At 34.0% G+C, this 16010-nt stretch overlaps 2 long non-coding RNA genes across 2 annotated transcripts; one reads left to right on the plus strand and one right to left on the minus strand.

Annotated features, from left to right (window-relative positions):
- Nucleotides 1-2117: 2117 nt before the first annotated feature.
- Nucleotides 2118-7188, minus strand: LOC135780993 (uncharacterized). The gene is made up of 4 exons (XR_010545054.2): nucleotides 6849-7188; nucleotides 6532-6619; nucleotides 6322-6376; nucleotides 2118-2448 (listed from the first exon to the last, which is right to left on the minus strand). It is a non-coding gene; the product is annotated as an uncharacterized lncRNA (long non-coding RNA).
- A 702-nt stretch (nucleotides 7189-7890) lies between these two features.
- LOC135780994 (uncharacterized) lies at nucleotides 7891-14800 on the plus strand. Its single transcript, XR_010545055.2, has 4 exons — nucleotides 7891-10242; nucleotides 11130-11197; nucleotides 11581-11718; nucleotides 13298-14800. It is a non-coding gene; the product is annotated as an uncharacterized lncRNA (long non-coding RNA).
- Nucleotides 14801-16010: the final 1210 nt, after the last annotated feature.

Below are 16010 nucleotides of genomic sequence, written 5' to 3' on the forward strand. Positions count from 1 at the left end.
CCATCTACTTTTCAGGTTAATCTCTGTAAATGTACGGCTTTTAATAGTTACTTTATTAAGTTCTCTGTATTTATACAGTAATATTTTTTTAAATACAGTTTATCTTTGTAAAATAATTAAAAAGACCCGTGTAAAAACGTAGCAAGTATGTGAAAATGCACGAAAAACAACTACTTTTCAGGTTAATCTCTGTAAAGGTATGGTTTTTATTAGTCATTTTATTTAAAAGACGTGTATAAAAGCGTAATAAGTATGTGAAAATACATTGTAAAAAAACAGTTTACTCTTAAATATAGCTTATCTTTACAAAACAACTAAGAACAATGTATAAAACCCAATAAGTACATAAAATCAAAGACTAAAATATTACAGAAATATATTTTAACAGAATTATTGGACAATAGAAAAATAATCATAGTATGTTAAAATACCTCAAAAGCTACATACATAATCTGGAAATTAAGGTATTTAGTTGTCGTTATATAAAACAGCCATGTCTACCAACAATAATTTTGTTTTAAAATATAGCTAATCTCATGCATAGTAACTAAGAAATGTTATTTCTTGCAGTAAAATAAAAACTATAAAAATGTAAAGGGTACCTCCTTTAAAACAGAACAGTCATTTAAGTGAATTGTAAACAAAAATGTAATGTTAATTGGACAGTAGAAATACAAGCAAAGTATGAAAAATAGCTACATTATGATAATTAATAAAATAATTGTGTCAAATAAAAAATTTTACTGGCAAAATAAAAACATTTCATTGAGGAAAACATTTCAGGACTTTTCTCCACTCAATGGACTTTAATTGCAACCAAAATGTTGAAGTCCAAATCAATGCAGTTTCATGGGCTGTGCACAGTCGCACCTGAGAAATAGGGTCTTACAGTATCTGAAACGATCTATCATTTTCTAAAATAATAATAATAATAATAATAATAATAATAATAATAAACATTTATATACTTTTTAACCACAAATGGTCATCTTGCCTGGCACATTGAAGACCAGTACATTCCGTCATCACGTTGGAAACATTTTAAATAATAATAAAATAAAAAACAAAGATGTTGAAATTGGAGGGAAAATTAGATGGAATTTGCTGCCCTTCCCTGACTTTTTAAATGGAGTACACATATAAATATATTAGATAAATGACATGACGGGTGACAATTCCAACGTGATGACGTTATGCCTGGCGCATCGCAGACCAGCACAAGCTGAACAATTGTGATAAAAAAAAGTTTATAAAGGTTTTTGTGGGTTTTTTTAGAAAATGACTAAAGAAGATCCTATTCCTCAGCTGGGATTGTGACGTGTACAGCCTCTTGAAACTGCATTAATTTGCTATTGAGGTCCATTGTGTTGAAAAATCCTGAAATGTTTTCCTCAAACTTAACTTCTTTTACACTAAAGAAAGAAAAGACATGGACATCTTGGATGGCATTGGTGAGTTAAAGGAATAGTCTACTCATTTTCAATATTAAACTATGTTATTACCTTAACTAAGAATTGTTGAATCATCCCTCTATCATCTGTGTGCGTGCACGTAAGTGCTGGAGCGCGCTGCGACACTTTGATAGCATTTAGCTTAGCCCCATTCATTCAATGGTACCATTTAGAGATAAAGTTAGAAGTGACCAAACACATCAACGTTTTTCCTATTTAAGACGAGTAGTTATACAAGCAAGTTTGTTGGTACAAAATAAAATGTAGCGCTTTTCTAAGTGGATTTAAAAGAGGAACTATATTTTATGGCGTAATAGCACTTTTGGGAGTACTTCGACTCTGCGCAGTAACACCCTCCCTCTCCCATTATGAGAGTGAGAAGTGGAGCGGACTTTTCAGGCAAGTCGAAGTACTCCCAAAAGTGCTATTACGCCATAAAATATAGTTCCTCTTTTAAATCCGCTTAGAAAAGCGCTACTTTTTATTTTGTACCACCAAACTTGCTCGTATAACTACTCGTCTTAAATAGGAAAAACGTTGATGTGTTTGGTCACTTCTAACTTTATCTCTGATTGGTACCATTGAATGAATGGGGCTAAGCTATATGCTATCGAAGGGTAGCAGCGCGCTCCAGCGCTTACGTGCACGCACACGGATGATAGAGGGATGTATCAACAATTCTTAGTTAAGGTAATAACATAGTTTAATATTGAAAATGAGTAGACTATTCCTTTAATGATCAGGAAATGTTCATTTTGAGGTGAACTAATCCTTTAATAAAGGCCTTCTGAAGCAAATAGATGCATGTGTAAAAACATATAACTTTATAATCTAAATGATCTAGCTTCTGCCAGACGACAGTATGCATTCATATGGTGTCAGAAGAATTGTCCATCTTAGATTACACAGATTTCAGATTAAAAACAGTCAAATATTTCCACACCTGGGTTGCCATGGTCATCCGATGTAGATCCACAAGCACAGGTTTTTCTATAATCTGAAATCACAAAAGGAGGAAATATTTAAAAAAAATTATTAACATTTAGGTTTAGGATTAACTATGAATAACTCTTGCATAGTGCACCTTTAAAGTGTAATGGATTAGTTTAAAGGGACACTCCACTTTTTTAAAAAATATGCTCATTTTCCGGTTCCCCTAGAGTTAAACATTTGATTCTTACCGTTTTGGAATCCATTCAGCCGATTTCCGGGTCTGGCTTTACCACTTTTAGCATAGCTTAACAATCCATTGAATCTGATTAGTCCATTAGCAATGCATGTTTAAAAAAAACAAAGAGTTCAAATATTTTTCCTATGTAAAACTTGACTTCTGTAGTTACATCGTGTACTAAGACCAACAGAAAATTAAGTTGTGATTTTCTAGGCAGATGTGGTTAGCACTATACTCTCATTCTGGTGTAATAATCAACGACTTTGCTGCCGTAACATGGCTGCAGCAGTGATATTACGCAGTGCCCGAAATTAGTGCAAAATCCTTGATTATTACACCAGAATGAGAGTATAGTCCTAACCATATCAGCCTTAAAAAAGCAACTATTAATTTTCCATTGGTCTTAGTAACCTACACAACGTAACTTACAGAAGAGTCAAGCTTAGAATAGGAAAAATATCGAAACTCTAATTTTTTTAGCGCGATGCTAATGGTGTAATCAGATTAAATGGATTATGCTAAGCTATCCTAAAAGTGGTACAGCCAGACCCAGAGCGTTTAACTCTAGGGGAGCTGGAAAATTAGCATATTTTCAAAAAAGTGGAGTGTCCCTTTATGCATTTTTTTAATTTCCAGACTCATCATGGAGGAAGCATTGATACCCCTTTTCCACCAAGGGAGAGCTGGTGCTGGTTTGGAGCCAGAGCACTCCCAAAAGTGCTATTACGCCATAAAATATAGTTCCTCTTTTAAATCTGCTTAGAAAAGCGCTACGTTTTATTTTGTACCACCAAACTTGCTCTAAAACTACTCATCTTAAATAGGAAAAACGTTGATGTGTTTGGTCACTTCTAACTTTATCTCTAAATGGTACCTTTGGATAAATGGGGCTAAGCTAAATGCTATCAAAGTGTCGCAGCGCGCTCCAGCGCTTACGTGCACACACACAGATGATAGAGGGATGTATCAACAATTCTTAGTTAAGGTAATAACATAGTTTAATATTGAAAATGAGTAGACTATTCCTTTAAGCATTCTTTAAAATTTCCAAACTCATTAATGGAGGAAACACTTAACCTGTTATTATGATTGATATTAAGGTTTGACCACAATACTGTGGTGAATATATCATTTGATTTAAAGAAAAAAAAAGTTTACTTTAATGATACAAAATATTATAATTATTTGACCACAGGATCACTTAACAGTAGCTACATTACATGGACACATTTAGCCTCCTATCATAGTGTTTACATGAACACTTAATGTGATCGGAATGATGTGCGTGTTTATATGACACAAGATTTACCTCAGATTTGATCATTTGACATGCGCACATTGCACAAATATAGTTTCACGCTGTTTCAAGATTTGCTTTGTGCCTCACTGATTATAAAGCAGTTGCAAAAACACCCATTCACGTGTGCCCAAAAAACGTATTTCACTTCACGAGAGAAACACATTACGTTTACACCTGGTATTTAAATCCGTCTCTTTTGTCCACTTTCGACCGCTTCTGTCCTGAATACTGTGAGGGGATGGTCTGTGAGACTGTGGGCGAGTGTCTCTGCTGTCATTCAAACCCGAGCGGGAGTAATTATGAGTTTATATGGACGCAAACTAATATTATGTCGGAGTCCGTTGCTTGTGTTTAATTAAACATGCTGCACAGTGTTTTGTATATGTTAGAGCTTTCTCTGAATTTTCAGCGCAATTGATGAAATGGGATCGCGCAACTTTCACACGCTTTCAAAACGAAACTACGGAGATCACCCCCTTAAGTTGTATCAATGAAAGGCTAAAAATAGAGCTGTTCACCGTATGTTCACGCCAGAAGTAAAAAAAAAAAGACGTAAAACTTGTGTTTAGTATATTAGATTAGATAAATGGGCAGAGAGAAGGCGGTCGCGTGTGGCTGTTCGAACACATTCAACCACATGTGCGTTCCGCAACTCCAAAGAGATCCGATCGAAAGTGGTTCCGACTACCTCTGGATGTGGTTGAAAGTGGTCGAAAGTGGACGAGCTCAAAACGTTTTGAACACCGTTTACACCTGGCATTAACGTCGTCCACTTGTGATCCGATCAACGAAAACGCATGTTAATGCCAAGTGTAAACAGCCTCTAAGAAACATCCACTAGAGAAGCAACGTGCATGCACTCGTCAGCCTTGCCCAGGTAAACTGATATTAACTTAGACAATAAAAAATAATAATGAAATGCATGCAAGTAAAGAAAACGGAATACAATATATACATCTCTTATCTTCCTTATAAAACATCACATTAACATTCGTATTAAAGAAGAACTCCAGTCAATTTTAACATTTAGCTCTGTTGTTTGCAGATGTGGAGTGCTGTCCGTACCGAGAACAATGAAAACAATCGCTGTTGCTTACAGTGTTATCAAACTCCTTTTTAGAATATGCCCCCTGTTTACTGAAACAGGGCCTGGGGCACGTTCAAGTTTAAAACAGTGTGCAACGTTTAGCTACAGTTTCCGGGTTGAACAACATATTTCCTGAAAACGGTGTGCACCGGTATGCAACGCGGTTTGAGATACATTTTCTCTTGTTTGGTGGGTGTGTCATAACTGCAGCAAACACGCGATACTAAAGAGACAGCTCGTACAATGGATTTAAAAAATAACATTTAAAAAGACATAAGGAATGACCTTCTCAGCTACCGTAGTTGCAACTCTTGCGTCATTAGAACAGGGTGTTGCAGGGTGCAACGTTTTGTCGGGGCTGAATGCAGCCCTGTTGTAAATGTGCTTTTAGCTTCTTAACACCGTTGAAATGTCATTACAAGTGCCCAGCAATGTAAAGGGATTTATTCTGCTAAGATATGCATAAAAATTATCAGTTGTCGACTCATGCAATCCACAAAAAAACAATTTGCAGTGGTTATGTATGTCCATAAGTTACGGCCTATTTTACTTGCTACATATTCATTACTATAGACATAACCACGGCAATAGCTTTTTTGTGGAATAAATTTTTTTTTTGACATATTGGATCATTCGAATTCAACAATCGATTAATGTGGACTACACTAGAAAACGGGAAGTAAACCGAGGTATGCGAGCTGGCTGAATTAACATCATTTTTATGCATACCTTTCACATATACCGCAGTCATATTTACAGTGTTCACTCAGAAGAAAACACTTTACATTGCTGGGCACTTGTGATAACATTTTCAGGGTGTTAAAGAGGCTTAAAGAACATAACTGGGCCCATTTTAGTCAACTGGGTGCAAATTTTAAAAGAGGATAACACAGTGTAGCCAACAACAATTGCATTAATTGTTCTCTGTACTGACAGCACTCCATTTACAAACAACAAAGCTAAAATGTTAAAATTGACCAAAGGTCTCCTTTAATGCAGTCTAATAGTGTATTATAAGTAACGTTATATAGCAACATTAAATATACTAGATTACATTGAAATATGTTATTAATTCATATTCTTATGATTTAACCTTCTAATGAAACAACTACAATGACATGAGAAACATCCAAATGAAACATTTACTACATTTAGCACCTACCTACATCATGTGCAGGCCTGACCACGTGCGTCACGCACAGCACAAAATATCATTCAAATGGATTCTTAAAACACGATGTACAATGCATGTTTATTAACAGTTAATCAGATCTATTTTCTTTCATGAAAAATAATTAAACAAACAACATACCTGTAAACAGACCAACATCATCAGTGGATCAACGGCTTCTCTCTCACTGTCTGTCCTGAAGACACAGAGCGTAACATGATTATTATAAGATTATGAAATTCATAATGTGCTTACACTTAAAAACTTCAACACTTCATCACAACCAACACGATCAAATGCTGTTGAGCCCTTGAGCAAAAATATGCATTTGAACGATAAAACTCAGCATACCAGAGAAACGTCTACGAGAAAAGCACCATCACACGTTGTACATGGAGAAACCCGGGAGATGTTGCACCGATCCGATGACGTTCCCACCCTGAACGAAGACCCGAAGAAAAGTTCCCTTAATTCAACGTTATATTCTCTTCCTTGTGAACAATGATATGAACAAAATTGTTTGAGGTTCATTAACCCATTTTAATTATAAAACGGAGTATAACCAGTAAATTCAAGAAAATAATACAATATAGGGAAAAAAACCGATTCAAATAATTCACACCAGTTACAAATGCATACTTTTTATATTGAACTGAAAACACTCTTACCTTCGTTCGAAACGCAGGAGAAAACATATTCCTTATTCCAAAATGCAAATGCAGCTCCATGATATCCGAGGATGGCTCACCTAAAGCAGTGAATCGAAGATATCCGCGCAAACAAAGCCGCAAACCCGTTGAGGAGTCGCATGACATCCGTTTGTGAATTCAAACTTCTAAAACACGTGACCAAATCATTGCTGCTCATTCGACTGTTACGACCTACGACACATTCGACGTTGTGGGCGGGAATTGGCGGCAAATTTGAATCTGTGTCGCACACATACACACACAAACAAGAGATGCATAAAGTGTGCTGTTGAATAAAATTGTGAATGTTAGTTGTATGGAGTTGAAATTAGAATAATGTTATTTTTATTATTCTGTGGAAATTTTTTGATCTTTGTCAAAACAAAGTCTGAAAAGGCAACAAAAGTTACAATCACATATATATATATATATATATATATATATATATATATATATATATATATATATATATATATATATATATATATATATATATATATATATATATATATATATATATATATATATATATATATATATATATACACACACATACATACATACATACATACATACATACATACATACATACATACATACATACATACATACATATATATATATATATATATATATATATATATATATATATATACATATATACATACATATATAGACCAGTTCAAATGATGTAAACAACACTGGTCCTGAAACACTTCCTGTTACAGTTTGTGAGTTATTTTTTTATTTCACATGTATTATTATCTTTAAGATGTTTGTTTAACTTCAGTTAATTCAGGTTTATATGTTCTGTTGGTTTATTTTATCCCAACGTTTATCTAGTGTTAAAAAACGGAAACAGGAAGTGCTTCTGGACCAGTGTTGTTTACATCTTGTGAAATGGTCTATATATATATATATATATATATATATATATATATATATATATATATATATATATATATATATATATATATATATATATATATATATATATATATATATATATACAAAGGTTCTGTTGGGGTTTCTCCTGTAGCCTATGACTGTTGACCCTATACTTCACTACATCATCCACCCTATTTTTCAACATGGACAAATCAATTTCATACAAGATAATTTCATGTATGAGACTTTTTATTAGTCACTAGGTAAACAGCCTGAAAAATAACAAAAGTGTGGTAAACTGTAAAAATTACTTGTGCTTTATGATTATTGTGTGTTTATGATTATGATTACACAAACTGTGTAATCACTTGCTGCACAGGTTAAATTAAAATCTCTGAGAACTGTGGGCAGGATAATTAAGTGTATTAGGGATGCTTTGCGCCATGCATTAATGTCCTGTATGAACTCAGCCCTGGTAGATGGTTTTACACCCCAGAACTTGCCTGAGCTGAAGGTGACCCCTAAAAATGGATGAGTTGTAATATAAACCAGACTGCATTGTTGACAGGGATTTGGTTTTTCATAATGTGGCAAAGAAAAACGTTTGTGTGTAAAATCTGTGCATGTTGGACATTTGCAAGGAAAAACAGATACTAAATGAAGGGATAAAATCTCTATTTGTGAAGAAGTACATCCATCATGGAGAGTATTGTGTAAACCTCCTGTGGAGATCTTCAGTGTAGAGTTGTATTATAGCCTCAAATAGCTCGGTATCAAAGTTTAATAAGATTGTTCTGTCCTGTAATGCTTATGATGTTTTTCATATGTTTTTTGAATGTCCAAGACTTCCTTTATTTGTAATACTTGAAAGTTGATCACAAAATTGGGGTTTTCATATAACAATACCTTAGTTTATATTAGGATATAAATATAAAAGTTCATGGCAACAACAATGATTCTTGTAATTTTTTATTGGCCAAGCTAAGGCCTAGTCCACACAGACATGGGTATTTTTATAACTGGAGTTTTTCCTGCTGCGGTTTAAAGAAAATCCCCTCCACACATGCTCGCTTAAAGAAATCTCTGCCTACATGAACATGGAACAACACGAAATTACACGCTGTCAAGAGCATGCCACACTGGCAGGCGGTGATATTACTCAAATCATAAAGCCACCGTGGCCAATCAGAAGCCTAACACAAGTGACGTTGCAAGGCGGTTTTACTGTCTACACAACAACACTGCACTCGGCGTTTCTTAAAATACACACCCTGGCAGGGGTTTTCAAAAATGTTCAGTTTTAGTGACGTGATACTGCGTGTCTGTGTGGATGAAAGGTGTAAAAAAGTCACGGTTATAAAAATACCCGTGTCCGTGTGAACAAGGCCTAAGTTTGCCATTTTGAAATCCCGCCAGTGCAAAAATGCAGGAAAATAAGGCCTAGTCCACATGGACATGGGTATTTCTAACCTGAGTTTTTCCTCCAAACAAATCCTGTTCACACATGCTCAGTTTAAAAGAAATCTCTGTCCACATGAAAAAGCAAAAACACGCTATCAAGCACTGTCAAGAGCATGCCACACCAGTAGGCAACAATATAACCTCTGATGTCAAATACAGCAGATAACGGTGCACACTCTGACGTCGCAGGGCAAAAACCCTGGTTTTACTGCATCCATCGTTTTCTTAAAATCCTTACCCTGGCAGGGATTTTCAAAAATGTTTGGTTTTAGTGCCCTGATACTGAATTTTTGCGTGGACAAACGGCCGAACCACGTTTAAAAATGACACGGCTTTAAAAATACTCGGGTCCGTGTGGACTAGGTCTAAGTCTTTAATAGAATCGTGAGTGTCCATTGAGTTTACATATTACAAATACACAGATAATGTTGCTTTGTTTGAATGCAAATGGGGTGTGAGAGAGGCTGACTTTTTAATAATGGTTGTTGTGGATCTTGTATCAAATTTGTCTTAAGCCCTGTTTTCTTTCTCTCTCTCTCTCTCTCTCTCTCTCTCTCCTATATAATTTGAAAATTACATTGCTGTAGTTTGCAATGAATTGTGGGAGCATGCTAAATGCAAATTTTACAGTATGTCTGCAATATTGTATTTTTAAAATAGGCTAATATGTAAATGCTACAGGACAACATGTAATGACACTTATTATTTTATTTTATGTATTTATTGAAAATGTCAGCTGTGGTACTAGTTTGGAAATAAAAGCTTTGGCACTTTACAATAACTGCAATAAATGCAGCCTATTAAATGAATTATAAACATGCATGTAGATTCTTTTAATGTACAAATCTTTGTCAAAAATATTTGATAAGAAACACATTTAGACAACATGTGCATAGCGCAGTACGTGTGATGTCACGACGTCATCAGCAAATTTGCGCGCGGTGCACATGCGCATTGCGAGTATGCGCAGACAGGTGTCTACGGAGTGGAAAGAAGTTGTTGCATCTGATAATTCTTCAATCGTGTAAGTAATATTTTTATTTTGTCACATTGCAAACACAAGACGTTCATCAGAGTTGGGTATTAGCGTTAGTTTCTTTGCTGAATTTATTGGGCGAGTCTATAGCATATAATTTGATGTAATATGCGCGTGTTAGTTTGTTGCACATGGCATGCTGGAAGACAGGGCTCTCAAGTCAAGTCTCACGCATTCACCGTGATACACACGCATTTCAGTCAGTTCACACGCTCACACGCCAAACCTTGTATTTCTCAGGCTGAGAAGTAATAGATAAATTGTCCTGCTTCGAGGTTTTTTGTGTACTCAACTTTACGCAGCGCCGCAAGAACTGACAAAGATGACATCAGAGTACCGCGAGAAATGTTGCGGAAGAGGCTGATTTCAAATCGCTCTCGCGTTACTCTGATGTCATCCATATGTCGTTTCTTGCAGCGCCTCGCCTCATGAAGTCAAGTACCTTGATCAATGACAAGTACAATTCTATAATCTACTCAAAGTGCTCTATTTTCATGTACTAATTTTGTACTTAATATAGCCTACATTTTTTGTTCCTTAGTACATATGAAATATGCTAAAATCTAATTTAAAAATGTATTTAGGTACCACTTGTAATACATTTGAACCCATCTTTGTATGAAAGATGAGTACAGCTTTACTTAAATTCATTTTGTAATACAAGATTATAGTATGTTAAATGCATTTCACTTCATATTCATGACATCTCAAACACGGAGGAAGATATTTTGAGGAATGTTTGTAACCCAATCTTTAATGAGCCCCATTCACTTCCAAAATAAGAAAAAGAATACTTAGTCCCTTCTAATTGAAGCTGCCATATTTAGTTTTTTTTTATGTCCTGTTTATATGAAATATAGTTTAATTTTTTTTAGGTAGCAGCAACTGCAGCTTACATGGAATGAGGATTATCGGATTCATCTACACTCACTGATCATCCAAGGTAATTTGGATACAATGAATACAAACTATTTTTTGTTTTCTTTTGTAATGATTAATTTTTTTCTAGTGTTATCTGTTTTTTTGTTGTTGTTTACACAAGGTACATACACTGCAATAAAGAGCTCAAGTAAATAAGTAAATTTACTCTTCGTATAGTCGAATAATCCAAAAAAGATCATTTTAAATTATTTTTTATTCACTTAATTTAGATTGAAGCTAGACAAAATTTCTTGTCATTTTTCTTATCTTATATTCTGCATCTTGATTTAAGAATTTTAATATATTTAGACTGGAAAAAAGACAGAAATACTAAGCTCTTCTTTGCAGTGCATGCCATGAACCATACTGTCACAACCATTATTAATCCAAGTTTAATTTATATAGGTGAATTGATGACCTCAAGCAAATGGATGTTGTTGTCATCTGAAGAGAAGGTTGTCCTGGGCCCATGTTTAGAGGCATTTGGGGCATATCAGACACATATCAGAATCAAGCTGCATGCACACTTGAGTTTATTCAGAGGTAATTCAGAGCATAAACTCTTAACAAATATCTATTGTATACTTGCAAGTTTTTTTGACTTCTAGGTTAAGTTTTTTAGTTAGTGACTTCTTTTTTCAGGGGAGCAAATTCAAAATATGTGTTTGTTGCGTCATGTGAACCATGTGCATCATGTGTATTGTCAAAATGAGTGCCTGCTGAACACGCATCAAAAGGGTTTATGATAAAAGTGCAAACTCTAGAGCAGATACTAATAACTATAACACTACAACCACTGCTTTATGGGTTGAAATTAGTCAAAATAACAAATACATGGACATTTCTCGGCGAACTTGATGCACGTTACAACTGTATTTTACCATGCACAAACAAATACCATAAGATTTAAATATATGAAATTCAGAATTTAAATGAATGTGTATTGATTTGTACAAATGGAGACATGTATGTGAATAAAAATGTTAATTTTTTTTGTTATGTATTTATATATATCCTAATTTGCCCATGCAAAAAAGGAGATGTGCATTTGTGGATCAGGTGACACGCCTGCATTTATCCCGTTCTGTTCATTTGGATTTTGAGATTTCCATTTTGCCGTTTAAAGCATTTTATGAGCCAAATACAAACAACTATCAATGAATGAACCAAACAAATGCGTTTCATTTTGTGTTGGAATTTAATTATGTGCATCAAACAGGATGAATGCACATGCATTGCCTGGTTCACAAATGCACATTAGTGGTTTTGTTTTTGCATGCACAAATTGGGATATTTGTGAATTTCAGTGATTATATTTTTTATTAGTTTATTACAATTTGTGTATGCAAAAACATCAATGTGCATTTGTGAATTAGGCGATGTACATGCATTCATCCTGTTTGGTTAAATACAAACCACGCAACAAAAGTCGCAAAATTTGAATGAACCAAACATGTGAATTTACATGTATCACCTGATTCACAAATGCACATCAGCATTTTTGCATGCACAAATTGTGATATAATGATACAAAATTTAATCACTGAAATTCACAAATGTCTCTGTTTGTACAAATCTATGCACATTCATTTGAATATTGAATTTTACGGACACAAAAATGAAATGCATTTGTTTGGTTTATTCATCGATAGTTGTTTATATTTGGCTCATATAATGCTTTACATGGGGAAATGAGTCTCAAAATCCAAATAAACAGAACGGGATAAATGCAGGCGTGTCACCTGAACCACAAATGCACATCTCATTTTTTGCATTTTTATTCACATAACATGTCTCCATTTGTATAAATCAATACACATTAATTTAAATTCTGAATTGTATATATTCAAATTTAAGACATTTGTTCGTGGATGGTAAAATACATTTGTACTGTGCATCAAGTTCACCAGTAAATGTGCATCTATTTGTGAATAATTTTCTAATTTCAACCCATACTGCATTGTTATAAACCCAGTATGAATTAAAGGAACTGCCCTGGACAGTTTTTATGTTTGGCAGAACTAAAACTTTAAAATCTTTTTCTAGCAAATTTTTATTTTATTGTTTTAGTATATGCTGATTTTTTATAATAAGATCTTCTGGTTGTTGTTTTTTTTAACAGAGAAGTTGTGGGCATCAGTCCGGAAACTGGATCAAAAATTTGCTGCTGGAATGTGAGACAAATAAAGGCATGGAATGAACCCAAATGTATGAACACTGCTACGAAAACTAATGGACTTTAAATGGCTTGCCAGTTAATTCCAATGGAATTGAAGAAGAGACTCTGACAAGATTTTCAAGTTTGTGTTTAATTTAAAAGTTTATCTTCATAGATAAGCAATTTAAAGGTAGGCACAGTTAAAACTATTTCTTGTGTGTTTGTTTAAACTGTAAATTTATGACTGAAGTTTGGTCACTATGTAGTAATGTGTTCCTTTGTGGTTAATTAAATGCTGCAGTGCTTAGTGGTATTCGTTGTTGTATTTCCAAGGCTAAAGCCTTATTTTGTGATCTGCATTGTATTGGAGAGTTTTGGAAACTAATACTTATTATCTTAATGCATTGGAAAGTTTTGGACTATTGAACAATAAATGCATTTGGCTACATCTGTGATTTTCTGTTATTTTAAGTGTTTTAGTTTACATTACATGAAATGATTTACAGCAGTTAAAAAAAATTACAGTATTTTTTTTTTACAGTGTAGGCTACCATGACACAAGTTGCAGCTCCAAAAACATTTCTTAGTCAAGTTGTATAGCTACAAGCAGCACAAAACCAAAGAAGTGGATTTGATGAAGTCATGTTGTAGTATTGCTGAACAATGTTCACCAGTTAGAGATTGAGGTGGAATGTGAGTTAACAGTGGACGTGGTCTTACTTTGCAGCAAGAGCAAAACCCTAAAAGTTTCAATGCTGAAGAGGGATACATTTAAAACACTATAAATTTACTGATTTATGTAATTTTACTTACATTTCTACAGAAAAATAATCAATAAAACATTTACAGAAATTTTCTGTAAAAATAATTTTTTAATCTGTAAAAATGAACGGCAAATTTCTGTGAAAATTAACGGCAAATGTCTGTGGAAATTAACGGCAAATGTCTGAAAATTAACGGCAAATGTCTGTAAAAATTAACGGCAAATGTCTGTGGAAATTAACGGCAAATGTCTGTGGAAATTAACGGCAAATGTCTGGAAATTAACGGCAAATTTCTGTGAAAATTAACGGCAAATGTCTGTGGAAATTAACGGCAAATGTCTGAATATTAACGGCAAATGTCTGTAAAAATTAACGGCAAATGTCTGTGGAAATTAACGGCAAATTTCTGTGGAAATTAACGGCAAATGTCTGAAAATTAACGGCAAATGTCTGTGAAAATTAACGGCAAATGTTTGTGAAAATTAACGGCAAATGTCTGTGAAAATACATTTTTGATCTGTAAAAATAGTATGAATTGCCTTTAAAAAACATAATTTTGATGTGATTGTTAATTACAAGGAAATACTGTCATTTTAATGGTAAATCTTTAAATAACAGAAAATATCTGTAAAACAAAAGCATTTTACTGTTTAATGAAAAAATTGGAAAATTCTGTAAAAATATACAGAATATTACCTGTAAAAAAACGTTTTTTTTTTTACAGTGTACAAAAACATCAAGAATGGCTACAGGACAAATATAATGCCTTATTAAGGACAGTCAGACCACCTTTCTGTACTTTTAATCCAATCATATCACACCATTACCAAGACTGTGTAATGCCCTGAATGACAAAAGAGGTCAGGACTCTAGTAAGCCCAGTTTAGACTTCGTGATTTTAAGACAGATTTGCAAGTCCCCAACAGGTCGGGTGTGATCAGGTGCAAATCAGTGGGGGATTAGCAGGCGATAAGCGCTCACCAATCTGTATGTGTGAAAAAGCCAATAATTTATCAAAGAGTCTCATCCTGTGATGTCACATGTCTCAAAGAGCTAGCCAATCAATTATACGTTTAAAAATATATATTTATAAATAAAAGCACAATTCTAAAGCATGCTGTATGTTCATTTCTCAAAGCCATTGTATTACAAAGTAAAGTGACTTAATTGACTGTACAGTGATGAAGTTCAATGAAAAAGGATGCAAAAACACAAACGCAATGCTGTAAAACACTAAACATATTAGCTGTTTGTAAAATATGAATCATAATATTTTATACCTCTTTGCATTATTGAATGTATTATTACATTTTCTAGACAATTTATTTAATGAAACTGCACTCAGAAATAAAATCTAAACCCTTTAACCGTTGACAAGTGTAAAACCCTTCTTGATCAATCTAAAGTCAATCGTTTGTAAACAATAACGCGTCGGCCTGCACATGTTGCTCATTCGCCATAACAGTGTACATCTTAAAAAAAAAGACACATTTACAAATATTAAATGATCAGTGATGCGTCTCTTGTGTGAATGGCTCCAGCGTTCATTAAATGCTATGCGATAAAAAATGTATCATAATATAAGTCTTGTACATTCATGTTTGGCAAAATATCAAGATCAAGAAAGAAAAGAAATATAAGGTACTTTATTGCAACATGCGAATTGCTTTCATTTGTTACTTTCCTGCACTGCTGGTTTTGTAAATTGAATAATAACACAACAAACGAATAAAACAATAAACACAATATATAAACAATGCAAACCACATTTTCTTCATAGTACAGATAAAACAGGATAACACAAGAAAATAAATGTCCCTAACTGACCATAACTGGCTTTAACTTGCTGTTTGCAGGGATACCTCCACATCAGTGTATTTCTGAATGTGTTGCATCAACACAACCCGCTGGGG

Source organism: Paramisgurnus dabryanus, chromosome 23 (genome assembly GCF_030506205.2).
Source record: "Paramisgurnus dabryanus chromosome 23, PD_genome_1.1, whole genome shotgun sequence".
NCBI lineage: Eukaryota > Metazoa > Chordata > Actinopteri > Cypriniformes > Cobitidae > Paramisgurnus > Paramisgurnus dabryanus.